This window comes from Budorcas taxicolor, chromosome 17 (assembly GCF_023091745.1).
Source record: "Budorcas taxicolor isolate Tak-1 chromosome 17, Takin1.1, whole genome shotgun sequence".
In the NCBI taxonomy this organism is placed as follows: domain Eukaryota; kingdom Metazoa; phylum Chordata; class Mammalia; order Artiodactyla; family Bovidae; genus Budorcas; species Budorcas taxicolor.
In genome coordinates, this window is record NC_068926.1 from 40,528,324 (window position 1) to 40,540,352 (window position 12,029).

General features: G+C 47.4%; 1 protein-coding gene across 1 annotated transcript in view; it reads right to left on the reverse strand.

Annotated features, from left to right (window-relative positions):
* Positions 1-8,013, reverse strand: part of FNIP2 (folliculin interacting protein 2) — a 98,595-nt gene extending 90,582 nt beyond the window's left edge. The window contains exon 1 of the mRNA XM_052654497.1: positions 7,991-8,013. The gene's annotated coding sequence lies outside the window, so the exon portion shown is untranslated. The remainder of the gene's footprint in view (positions 1-7,990) is intronic.
* Positions 8,014-12,029: the final 4,016 nt, after the last annotated feature.

Here is a 12,029-nt window from a genome sequence, read left to right on the forward strand (position 1 = left end):
TCACTTTTAAAACTTCAGTCTCTGAAAGATATTTATCTAGGCCCTGAGGAAAGGACACAAACCCTTTGTAACTATGTATTCTCTATATACACCTTCCCAGCAGATAGCTGCAAAGCTGCTCCATCATTCCAACATTTTACATCTTCCCAAGGCTTCAAACACTGTTAAAACAATGCATATGTATCCGCAATCCAAAGGATGATGCGAACATTTTTAAACGACAAGAATAGTCTGAAGAAAATGACAACATGGTTATGAAGGACGAAACAAGGAGGAACTGCCCTGGGAAAGAACTCCCTCCAACAGAAACTCTAACCTCTCACTCAGCCTGCAACTAACATGCAAGGATGAGGAAGAGGAGCAACTAAGACAGGCCCTTGTAGCGCTTCTATCAAGACTTGAGCTGTGTCTTCAAGAGTCAGTGCTTCTCCCTAAATTTGGTCAGCACAGTTTTTAGCCTCCAATTCCCTGGCAGGGTGGTGCTCGCACTTTATAGGCTCCCAAACACCCAGGGCTAGGCCAACCATCCCCGCCCCCGCAACCCGATTTCTGATTCAGCGGTTCTGATTCTGGGCTAAAAACTGGGAATGTGATTCTCACAAGTTCCCAGGACACAGCCACTCCTGGCCTGGGAACCACCCGCTGGAGAACCACTTCCCCAGTGAGAATCCCAGCCTCCCCATGAAGATGTTCTGGGCCTGAATTCTGCATGATTTTCTAAAAACACCCTTTTAACACTAACACGTAACTTCTTTCCAATAGAGAAGTATACGCATCTCACGATCCTAACCAGAAATTCTGAAGATAAAAGACTGGGTCTGGATATTCACTTTGTGCAGATCTTACATATGACCTTTTCATTGTCTCAGTATCACTGAATATCTACCCTAAAACTAGGACACGAAGGACTCCCCCTGCTGGTCCAGTGGCTAAGACTCCACGCTGCCAGTAGTGAGTTGTCCCAATTGATTGTTCACTTCACTTACATTAGAACTAGGACACGAGGGACTCCCCCTGCTGGTCCAGTGGCTAAGACTCCGCAGTCCCAGTGCAGGGGGCCCAGGTTCAACCCCTAGTCAGGGAACTGGATGCCCACATGCTACAACTAAGAGTTTACTTGCTGCAACCAAAGGTAGAAAAGTTCCCACGTGCCACAGCTAAGACCCAGCACAGCCAAATAAATATGTAAATAAATATTACCCAAACCCCCTCCCGCCCTGCCCCAAAAAAACACCTAGGACATGAATCCGCTACAACAAGCCATCGGCCTCTTCCAGTGTGCTGCAGAGGGTACTTCTGTTCAAACTCCAAACACCCTCTTTCTCCCTCTCTCTCATCTACTACAGCACAAGGTCTTTTAGAAGTTTTAACATCTTGTGTTCACTCCAATCAACATGACTCATGGTATTTTAACATTTTATGTTTTCTCTCTGTTCCCCCCTAAATAACCCTAATTCCACAGTTTAAAACCAGATCGTATGTAATAAGGTAGGGGTATACATCAAAACCACCACCACTGTACTTTAAAAGGAATGCCTGTCTCTGGCTCTCAAGTTCCTTACATTTACATGGGAGCTTTAACATTTTTTCAGTAAATGGAAAAACAAGTAATAATGATATTATCACGCCCATTCTTCAAGCCAGGCAAGCAGTGGATGGAGTGGGTGAGAGAGGCGGCATCCTGTTCCCCACCTCCCTTGACCTCTGTCTTCTCTTTCCTGAAATGGGAGCATCCTCTTCTATGGGCTCCCCCACAGCCACTTGTTAACACACTGGCTGAGCGCCAAAGAACTGACGCTTTTGACCTGTGGTGCTAGGGAAGACTCTTGAGAGACCCTTGGACAGCAAGGATATCAAACCTGTCAATCCCACAAGAAATCAACTCTGAACATTTATTGGAAGGACTGATGATGAAGCTGAAGCTCTAACACTTTGGCCACCTGATGCGAAGAGATAACTCACTGGAAAAGACCTTGATGCTGGGAAAGATTGAGGGCAGGAGGAAAAAGGGGTAACAGAGAATGAGATGGTTGGATGGCATCACTGACCAATGGACATGAGTTTGAGCAAACTCTGGGAGATGGCGAAGGACAGGGAAGCCTGGTGTAAGGCAGTCCATGGGGTCGTAAAGAGGCAGAAATAACTCAGTGACTGAACACCAGCACCACGCTGGACAAGACATCCTGCTCATCAGCTGTAAGCACTACACAAGAGACCACTTATCATGGGCTTTTCTAGCAGTCAAGCTCTCCATCTGTCCATGTGGTCCAGCTGCACTCACACACTGGGAGAAGGATCCGAGGTCACCAGCTGGCTCCCATGGCCCTCCTGAAGCTCCACCCACTGGAAGGAAGTAGGGAGTGGAGTGGGGGCATGAACTCAGGGCTGTGTGTGAAGAAGGGAGGCCCCTGGTGCAAGTCTGTAAGCTGTACCCACTTCCACCCTCACAGCCCAGGACTGAGCCACCCAGAAGAGCAGAAGAGCCATGTGGCCCATGCGAGGCAGGTACCTGACACTCCAGACCCCCACTGAAGCCCTTCTGCCCAGGGCCAGGACCTCCCTCCTGTCCTCCCAGCACGATGCTCCAGGGCCACCTCTGACTCATAGGACGTGGCGGCTGAGGACAGATCCACCCCCATCCCTGACTCAGAGTTGGGAGAATGAAGGTCAGGAAGTTTCCAGGTGGGTACTGGTGCGTTTCCACATCACTAAACAGCATGCCCGTCAGGTGACAAAAAACAGTGATCACTGTGTATAACAAAAAATCAACTCAAACCACAGCTGAGAGATGGGTTCGGAGAGAGAAAAAGTGAAGGTCTACTGCAGCTGCCCCAGAAATCCAGTCTCATGACTCTTATTTAGTGAGTATCCCTCTGCCTCGTCATGCTACCCTGATGTAAAGAAAGTAAGAATCGACGGAGAGGAGGGGGCGGGGTTCCAGATCCACAGCACAGACCCCCCTCTGATGGGGTAACTCCTTCCCTCCCTGATGTCTTTCCCACGCCCAGGAATGACCGAGAGCAAGCCTTCCTATCAGGGCTTCTTGAAGGGTGGTCCCCAGCAGGAGACACCAGAAAAGTCACAGAAGGCTGGTAAACTCTGCTTCCTGATCCAAGCACCGCTCATGTGAACACACAGCAGGCAGATCATGTACACCTTTCCGTCTGTACATCCTCATTCAATGCGGACTTGTTTAAAAAGGCCTCCAACAGGCACATGAAAAGACGCTCCATATGGCTAATTATTAAGAAACGGAAATAAAAATTATCATGAGCTATCACCTCACATTGGTCAGAACGGCCATCATAAAAAGTCAACAAATAACAAATGCTGGAGAGGGTGTGGAGAAGGAGGAAACCTCTTACACTGTTAGTGAGAATGAAAAATTGCTGCAGCCACTATGGAGAACAATATGGAGGATCCTGAAAAAACTAAAAATAGAACCACCATGTGATCCACCAATCCCACTCCTGGGCACATATCTAGAGATAACTCTAGTTTGAAAAGATGCATGCACCCCAGTATATATAACAGCACTATTCACAATAGCTGAGACATGGTACAACCTAAATGTCCATCAACAGATAAATGGGTGAAGAAGACATGGTACATATATACAGTGGAATACTACTTAACCATAAAATATGAGATAATGCCAATTGCAGCCACACGGACAGACCGCGAGATTATCACACTAAATGAAGTGAGTCAGAGAATGACAAATACCGTATGATATCATGTATGTGTAAAATCTAAAATATGACAAAAATGAGCTTCTCTGTGAAACAGAGTTGGACTAACAGATACAGAAAATACACTTATGGTTACCAAAGGGGAAAAGGGATGGGGGAGGGATAGATTAAGAGTCTGGGATTAATCAGAAGCACACTATGATATATAAAATAAACAAGAACCTTTCATATAGCACAGAGAGCTCTAGTCAATATTTTGCAATAATCTATAAAGGAAAAGAATCTGAAGATGAATATATACATATGTATGTATAACTGAATCACTTCACTGTACACCTGAAACCTTCACAACACAGTAAATCACCTACTCTTCATTAAATAAAAAACATTAATTAAAGAATCAAATTTGAAAAAAAGAAGGCGCCTGCTGGGCTAGAGGACATGGACTCAGGTAAGGGAGTGAGGCAGTGTGCTTTTGGGAAACAGGCTCTGAGGACAGATGCAGGATGGAGACCACGTCCCTCGGCGCTCAGCCCTTTGAGCCTACGCACGTCCTTAGAACAGCGGTCAGCCCACAGCCCCACCCTAACACCACAGAAGCCCACAGGACAAGCCTGTGCTGAGGAAGGCCAGCAGAGCCCAGACAGACGCTGGGACAGGGTGACTCGCTGGCTGATCAGTCTCACGACGCCACGTGCCGAGCACAGCTCTAGCAGCTTTCTGTCAGTCGTGGAGCAGGCGGCACTGATCTCTAGCAGACAGGAAGAACGGAGTACAGGCGGGGCAAGGGACCAGGCTCACCGTGGGGAGCGTGTCCAGGCAGGGCTGGGACTTGAGGCATCCCCGCCAGTGACAGGTGAGCCACAACACTCACCCCACCTGAGGACCGACCGGGGACGAGCAAGAGGTGCGGCAGCTGGATGTCACTGGCTCATCAGTCAAGTCCAAGTCTCTCCTCCAGGGTCAACCAGAGGCTACCGACAGATACAGCTTCTCACTAACTCTGTCCTCGGTGGGGCTGGGGTTTGTTCCGTGCACCACGGTGGCCGGGTCTCTAATGGGTCCCCTTGCCTGCCATGAACTGCCCTGCTCTCCTGACCATGCCCGGCTGAGGCTCTGACTCCTACACAGAGGGACTTTTTGATCCGTACAAAGTAAGGTGAAACAGACAATAAAATCGACCCACATGACTGCTTTGATTTAAAATGAGGGCGCACCTGAGACAGAATGGAGCTTTCAGATTCAGATAAAGTTACTTGAGAGTTCATGGTGATGTGTGGCGCTGATCATGATTCAGGTTACCACCCATCCCGTTTCCAATGAGTCTGAGGCACTGAAAAGGCTCTCAGAACTTTCCTGGTGGTTTAGTGGGTAAGAATCTGCCTGCCAGTGCAGGGGACATGGGTTCGACCCCTGATCCAGGAAGATCCTACACGCCACAGAGCAGCTAAGCCCTTGCTTTATAGAGCCTGTGCTCTGCAACAACGGAAGCCACCGCAACGAGAAGCCCAAACACCGGCGTGAAGAGCAGTCCCCACTCACAGTAACTAGAGAAAGCCCACACACAGCAATGAAGTCCCAGCACAGCTAAGAATCAGCCAATCACTAAAAGGCTCTCAGCAACTGAAAGAATGAATGCATGTCTCATGTCTTCAGGAAATCTGTGAAACACAGAAAACTTCTTATGCTATAAAGCTACAATACAAAATGGTGTATGCTCTTTGATAAGTACTGTGCTTTTCAAAAACCAGAAGTAGAAAAAAGAACAAGAAAGAAACATCAGAATGTCTCTGCATAGCAGGACTTAACACGCTTTTCCTTTTAAAATTCTCTATTTTTCACTTTTCGACAATAGCTATGCATTTTTACAAACCATGGGTAAAGAGACTTGTTTTTAAATTCTTGCTGCCAAGCCAGTAATGATCACTTGACTTCTTTGTTCTATAACAATTCTGTAGGCTTCATGGTAAGGAAATTGTCAGAGTCCAAACAATGTCAGGCAGCTGGAAGGAAAAGCAAAGCACGCCCCCTGTGTGTTCTGAACATAGACTGCTATGTTCCTCACAGTTTTTCCTTCAGTGATTGCTATCATTAATATCTACACAAACCAGCAAAAGTAGAGAGCTGCAGCTACAGGCTCTGTTAAAACATCTAACTAAAAATAAGACCCCTCAATTTCCCTTTATTTGGAGACTCAGCTTAGTACCTAGCAGCAATACAACACGCATAACAATGAGAAATTTTTTTAACAAAATCACTAACATTTTATTTGAGTTAGTCTTAAATTGATAGATTAACTTGTTTCACAATAGTGATAGTTTAGCTTTTTACACAATATTAAGATGCCCCAAGGAACTAGATATATTTTTCTGCTAAACATTTTTTGGAATTATTCTAAAGCATTTTCCATTTCTGTTCCAAGTGCGGTTAGATTTCATTGTCCTCTCCTGTTCTTACCTTATGAAAGTTTTCAAATAGTTGAGCCGGACACGACTGAGCGACTTCACTTTCACTTTTCACTTTCATGCATTGGAGAAGGAAATGGCAACCCACTCCAGTGTTCTTGCCTGGAGAATCCCCGGGATGGGGGAGCCTGGTGGGCTGCCATCTATGGGGTCACACAGAGTCGGACACGACTGAAGCGACTTAGCAGCAGTAACAATCTTTCAGTTCATTCTCATAAATAGACTGGGATCGGTATTTGCAATTGGATATATCTTCTGGAATATAACTATATTATATAGAACATCTCCTGCAAATAGTTCAACGTTTCCCTGCCTTGTTTCCAATGTTCCTTGCTCCTCATTTCTTTTTCATTTATTTTTAATTGGAGGATAATTCCTTTACAATGTTGTGGTTTCTGCTGTACAACAACGTGAATCAGCTACAAGCATACATACAAGTATACTCCCTCCCACCCCCTGCCACCCAAGAGGATAACACTTATTTAAAAAGAAGTGCTATTCAAAGTCTATGTACCTAACCAAGTACAAGATGCTGACAACATAAAGATACGGAAAGGAGAGACGAGACTCCAGGAGACCCCCTAAGGTAGTAAGTGAAAAGTCTTCTCTGAGGAGGAGGGTTATAGCAAGGCTGGGGCTCTAACTGCTTCATATCCCAGCTTTTACCAGGAGAAGAGGTGGCCAGGCCATGCGCACTAATGCCAGGTCGGAAGGCTCTCCGGGATGGCTCTCCACCTGCAAAAGGAGTACTGCTTGTCTTTTCATCCCTGAGAAATGATTTCTTTATTTCTGGAATCAGCTAGATAACCAGTAATTTAGATAAAAGCTTTTTAGACCTCAATCTACAATCCTTTTTCCCTGTGACTTCCCAACACCCACCTCATGCTATTCCTTTGTAAACTTCCAGAAGCTGGAAACATTTATTAGCGAAGATTACACAACTTGCAAAGTTTAACTCTGATTCCGGGTCAGGCTGTCACTGGCGTGTGGACCTAAGCAAAGTGCTGGCAGCCCAGGGTCGGGAAAGAGGTAAAGGCCTGAGCCTTGGGGTTGGGCCATTGGCTCAGAATCGTTCCCCCCAAAGCATGTGACCAGGCATATGGGCAGCTGCAGGAATTCTTGTCCAGCACGGCGGCTCACTCCACCTATCTGACTGAAACCAGCTCTGTGGGACAAAGTTTTCAGGGCTCCCTCCCATCTCCCTGTCAAAACTGGCCCAATTCTTATCCAAACTGTGTAACTCATGAGAAAGAAGTTTCAAAAAATACCTAGGAAATGACTTGCATCTATGTTCCTCTCCCTTCCATCTGAACATAATGCTGAACTTTTCTGTTGATGCTTTGAAGCAGATGCTGGGTTGCTCAGAGCACAAGCCCCGAGTCTGCCAGGACTATTGCAACAGCTTTCTTACCGGCATCCCTCTCATTCTTGGCCGGTTACATATCCATTCAGTGCAAAATAAAGGTCATGAGAGTTATTCAAGGAAACCTACTAGAGGTTAGGCTAACAGTTACCTTAGTGACTATGGGCTCCCAATGAAGGGGACTCGCATTCGATCTCTGGTCAGGGAACTAGCTCTCACATGCCACAACTAAGAGTTCTCAGGCCGCAACCAAAAATCCCACATGCCACAGGAAGATTAAAGATCCCAGGTGCTGCCATTAAGACCCAGTGCAGTCAGATAAAGAAATACATTTTTTAAAAAGAGTTAACTTAGTGACAGAAAGTGCTTCTTGCCGATTCTTTGGTTTGGTTGGCCAGAGATGAAACAGCGATACCGTAACAGAGATAAAACCAAACACTTCTCACGTAATTGGATCGCTGGCAACTTACATGCACAAGCCTCCTCAAGTGCTCTGAGAGCTCTACCAGCTGCCGACTAAGAGGGCTGCTTGGCAGTCGACAGAAGTCAATTATGAGGAGAGAGCTGGACAAAGGCTGTCAGCTCTGACTCAGCAGCCTCTCGTTCCTCTGAGTCAGCTCCTCATGACGAGCTGGGGACCAGGATCCAGGAGGCATGGCAGCCGGACCATCTCACGAGGTAAGGTCTGCAGGGCAGAGGGCTGTGTTCAGCTGCGGCTTCATCACTCTGGGCCACATGACTCTGTGAGCTTGTCTTCTTAGCTGGAAATAATGGTGATGCTGACACTCACTCTACTCCTAGGAAGGTGGCTAAGGATGCTTACTGTACCACTCAGATGGATATGGGGTGTCCTACTTTCTACATGCCTGCCCAAGAGCACTCACTGTCCTGTCTGGGCGGCTAAGCTCATGGATGACTGCACTGCATTATTCAACATGAAGCAAAGATGAGTAACTGTGACCACAATGACATCTGGTAAATCATAATTTTATCCAAGAAAGTCAGTCGCCTTCCCAAACGGGGCCAATTCCCTGGAAGCTGCAGGCGATTAAGCCTTCCAAAGCAACTCACTGCAGAACCCCTTGGGAACAATAAACTCTAGAACAAATTAGTGTAACAGCTAGAAAATGAAATCTATGATTAATTAGCTTTGAAGGGAACATAAGCCATTGTTTCTTCCATGGATCAAGTCCTTTTCCACCTCCTAGGTCCCTCCAACCACACAGACCGCCCCTCCTAACAGAGTCAAATCCAGCAAAAGCTTTTAGGACCCAAACCAAGGACCATCTATCCTGTAAACGCTCCCCATAAGGACCCTTTTCCTAAGGATACTTGAACAACCACACAGGAAGACAGGGCGGACTCAGTGACAGTACCCCTGAAAGAGGCTATCTGTTTCCAGCAGCTCAGAATTTCTCCCATAACCTTGCTGCAACCAACCCTCAGCTGCATCGTGAACCACAGCCCCTGCATCTCACACAGGTAACAGTCATAGTGCAGGACAAGAGGCTCCAGCAGCGCGCAGTCCCCATCAGGAACACACAGGCAAGTGGTGCTTAACAAGTAACCTTGGATCTGCATTTAGCTGTTAGAGTCAGGTATTACTCTCTCCTCCTCCCATGCATTAGGATATTAACCTTGGCCATGAACTTCCAAACCAGGTGAGGAACTCTTTGAGAAGGTGAACAGCAACATTTTGTTTCTTTTGTGTTTTACTTGTGGAGCTAAGCTCACACCCAGCAGGGAGAAGGCAGCTGGTAAGTGCTTCTGAAGTCGGAATTAACCTCTTTTCTGTCGATTCACTGAGGCTACCTCACACACCGCTGTTCATACAGGTTCTGAAAACAGTCACTTTCTCAGGGACAAGAAAACCTCATTATGGCTCAAACCAGCACAGAGTCGGGTGTTCCTGTGAAAAATAATCACACATTTATGGGACTTCCTGGTGGTCCGGTGGTTAAGAATCTGCCTTCCAGTGCAGGAGACACGGGTGGCATCCCAGGTCGGGGAACTAAGATCCCACATGCCGAGGAGGACCTACGCCTGCGAGCCCCAAGGACAGAGACACCCATGTGCCGCAACAAGGTTTCTGCATGCCACAGCTGAGACCCAAAGCAGACAAATGATAAATAGACAAGTAGGTAAACAGTTTTCAAAAGTAAAAAATAAAGCCTTTAAAGAATAATTACACATTTAAAAATCTGACTAAACTTAAGTAGTCCAAAACACAAGACAACACTAACCTTTACGTCACTTCTTAAAGATTATGTCAGTCATGGTGCATCTAGTACAACTGTCGTGAATCTTCACTGTTACACAGAATTACGCAAGAATTTCCACAAAGAACACATTTCTTAGGGAGAAGTTTTCCCTACCAGAGAGACTTTTTTGTACTCACGACTGTACTCCTTTTGTTTCCAACAGCTACACTCTTCCATGGAAGAGTGTACAACTTCCACGGAATTAACACAAGTGGACCCAAGAATCTGGTCTTTAGAAGTAGTACCACTGAACAGTGCTTTCAAATTACGTCCGAGAAATTCAAAGGGAGCAATGAAACACTGTCCTGTAGAAATTTATGGGAAGCTGGGCTTCCCTGGTGGCTCAGATGTAAAGCATCTGCTTGCAGTGTGGGAGACCCAGGTTCAGTCCCTGGGTTGGGAAGATCCCCTGGAGGAGGAAATGGCAACCCACTCCAGTACTCTTGCCTAGAAAATCCCATGGACAGAGGAGCCTGGTAGGCTATGGTCCATGGGGTCGCAAAGAGTCAGACCCGACTGAGCGACTTCACTTTCACTTTTCACATATGTAATTTAAAATTTTCTAAGACTCACGTTTCAAAAAAGCACAAAAGGAACAGATGAACTGAATTCAATAATCCACCCTGTCCCTGGACTCCACGGTGGATTTTACACTCAGCACCTCTCCGTTCAGGCTGGCCCCGTGACCGGTGGTGTGCACGTGTCTGACCAGCCACTCTTCCAGCTCCAACTCTGAGAAAAGGCAGGAAACCTAGTCCAAGACACAGGGCGTTTGGAAGGCCAGGCTCATGCGGGAACCTCTCAGACCATCAGAGGAAGCCATTCACCCCCACCCCTTGCAAGAGAACCGAGAGCAGCTGGTACCTCTATACGAACCACAGTGTGTCCGCCCCCAGCCTCCACCCAGACGGTCACGGGACAAGGGAACTGGGAACTGCAGGGCCGTGGGTGCTGGGTGAGCATGAGGGAAACTGGTAGTGTGAGCTCAGCCTGCTCTGCACAAGATGGGGCACATTCGCGCACCACCCTCCTCCTCTCCCCTCCCTGAAAATAACCCATAAACCTGGCTGATTTTGGCTCCCCATCCTGTGCAGGTGCAAAGGGGGTGGGGCTTGTAAACCAGAACAGCACACCTGTCTATTTGGGGAAAACCGGTCACTCATCAGGCACTTGCAGCAGTCTCTGCACACCCGTGTCTACACCCAGACTTTCCAGTTTCCCCATCTCATCTCAGAGCACATGGAGTCTCAGGGAATGAGCACACAGCCAACATGCCTGGGCACTGTTCTCACCACCCCTGCCCAGCTGGGGCTCTGCCTCCTCTGGCAGCCTTGCATCTGCCCTGCAGTTCCCCAGGAGCCTGTGCCTGTAGTCCTGTCCTTACAGCCACCCCGTTCCCCAAGCCTGCCCTTGGACAATGGCATCTTCCAGGGTCTCCCTGTACAAGCCCAATCTGGGCTTTACTGTTTTATCCTTCAAGCCCTGCAAAGCCATGGCTCTGACCCCACCTCATCAGTCCAACTCATTCTAGAATCTGGGGCCCATTTTCCACCTCTTGGTGCGGGAGATCAGTCATTCATGGTGCCTGAGCTCTATACAGGCTCCACGAAGACGGAATCAGTCAATGATAAACAGCTGCTTTGAGAAGAAATACAGGGTTAGGTGCCTGCATATCTCTGGCCACAAGATTTTCATCAACTGATTAGTATCAAACTTTACTTTATGTGTGTTTCTGCTATTTAATATATACTGTTGCTTCATTAACGCTGAACCCACTGCCAACAGCACCAGAGCTCGCGGCTGCGCGCAGCTCACCTAACACAGAGTTTCTCCATCAGGCACATCAAAGCCGTCCTGTCTGAGGACTCAAGACAGCACTCAGGCACAATGCACATGGGCCATTTCGAACAGCAACATCACCAATGAAAAGCACAAAACTGCAAAGGAGAAAAAAAACCCACCTGGACTCTCTCGACTGCACACTTCATGTGTCTGCAGTGCCTGTCCATGCACAGGATAGCAGGAGAGCAGGCAGGAAAGGCAAGCACTGCTTCATTGGCCCTCAGTGGGGAATGCGCACACCGGGCAGCTGCAGGATTCTGCCACCCTGCCTGTGTCCCCAGACAACCAGAAAAACATCCTGAGCCCTGATCTGAAGGCTATAAACAAGTTTTGGCAAGCAGGCAAGCCTGCACACATGGAATCCAAGAGCGATGACGAGCAACTGTCCTGGTACCCGATGTGGCTT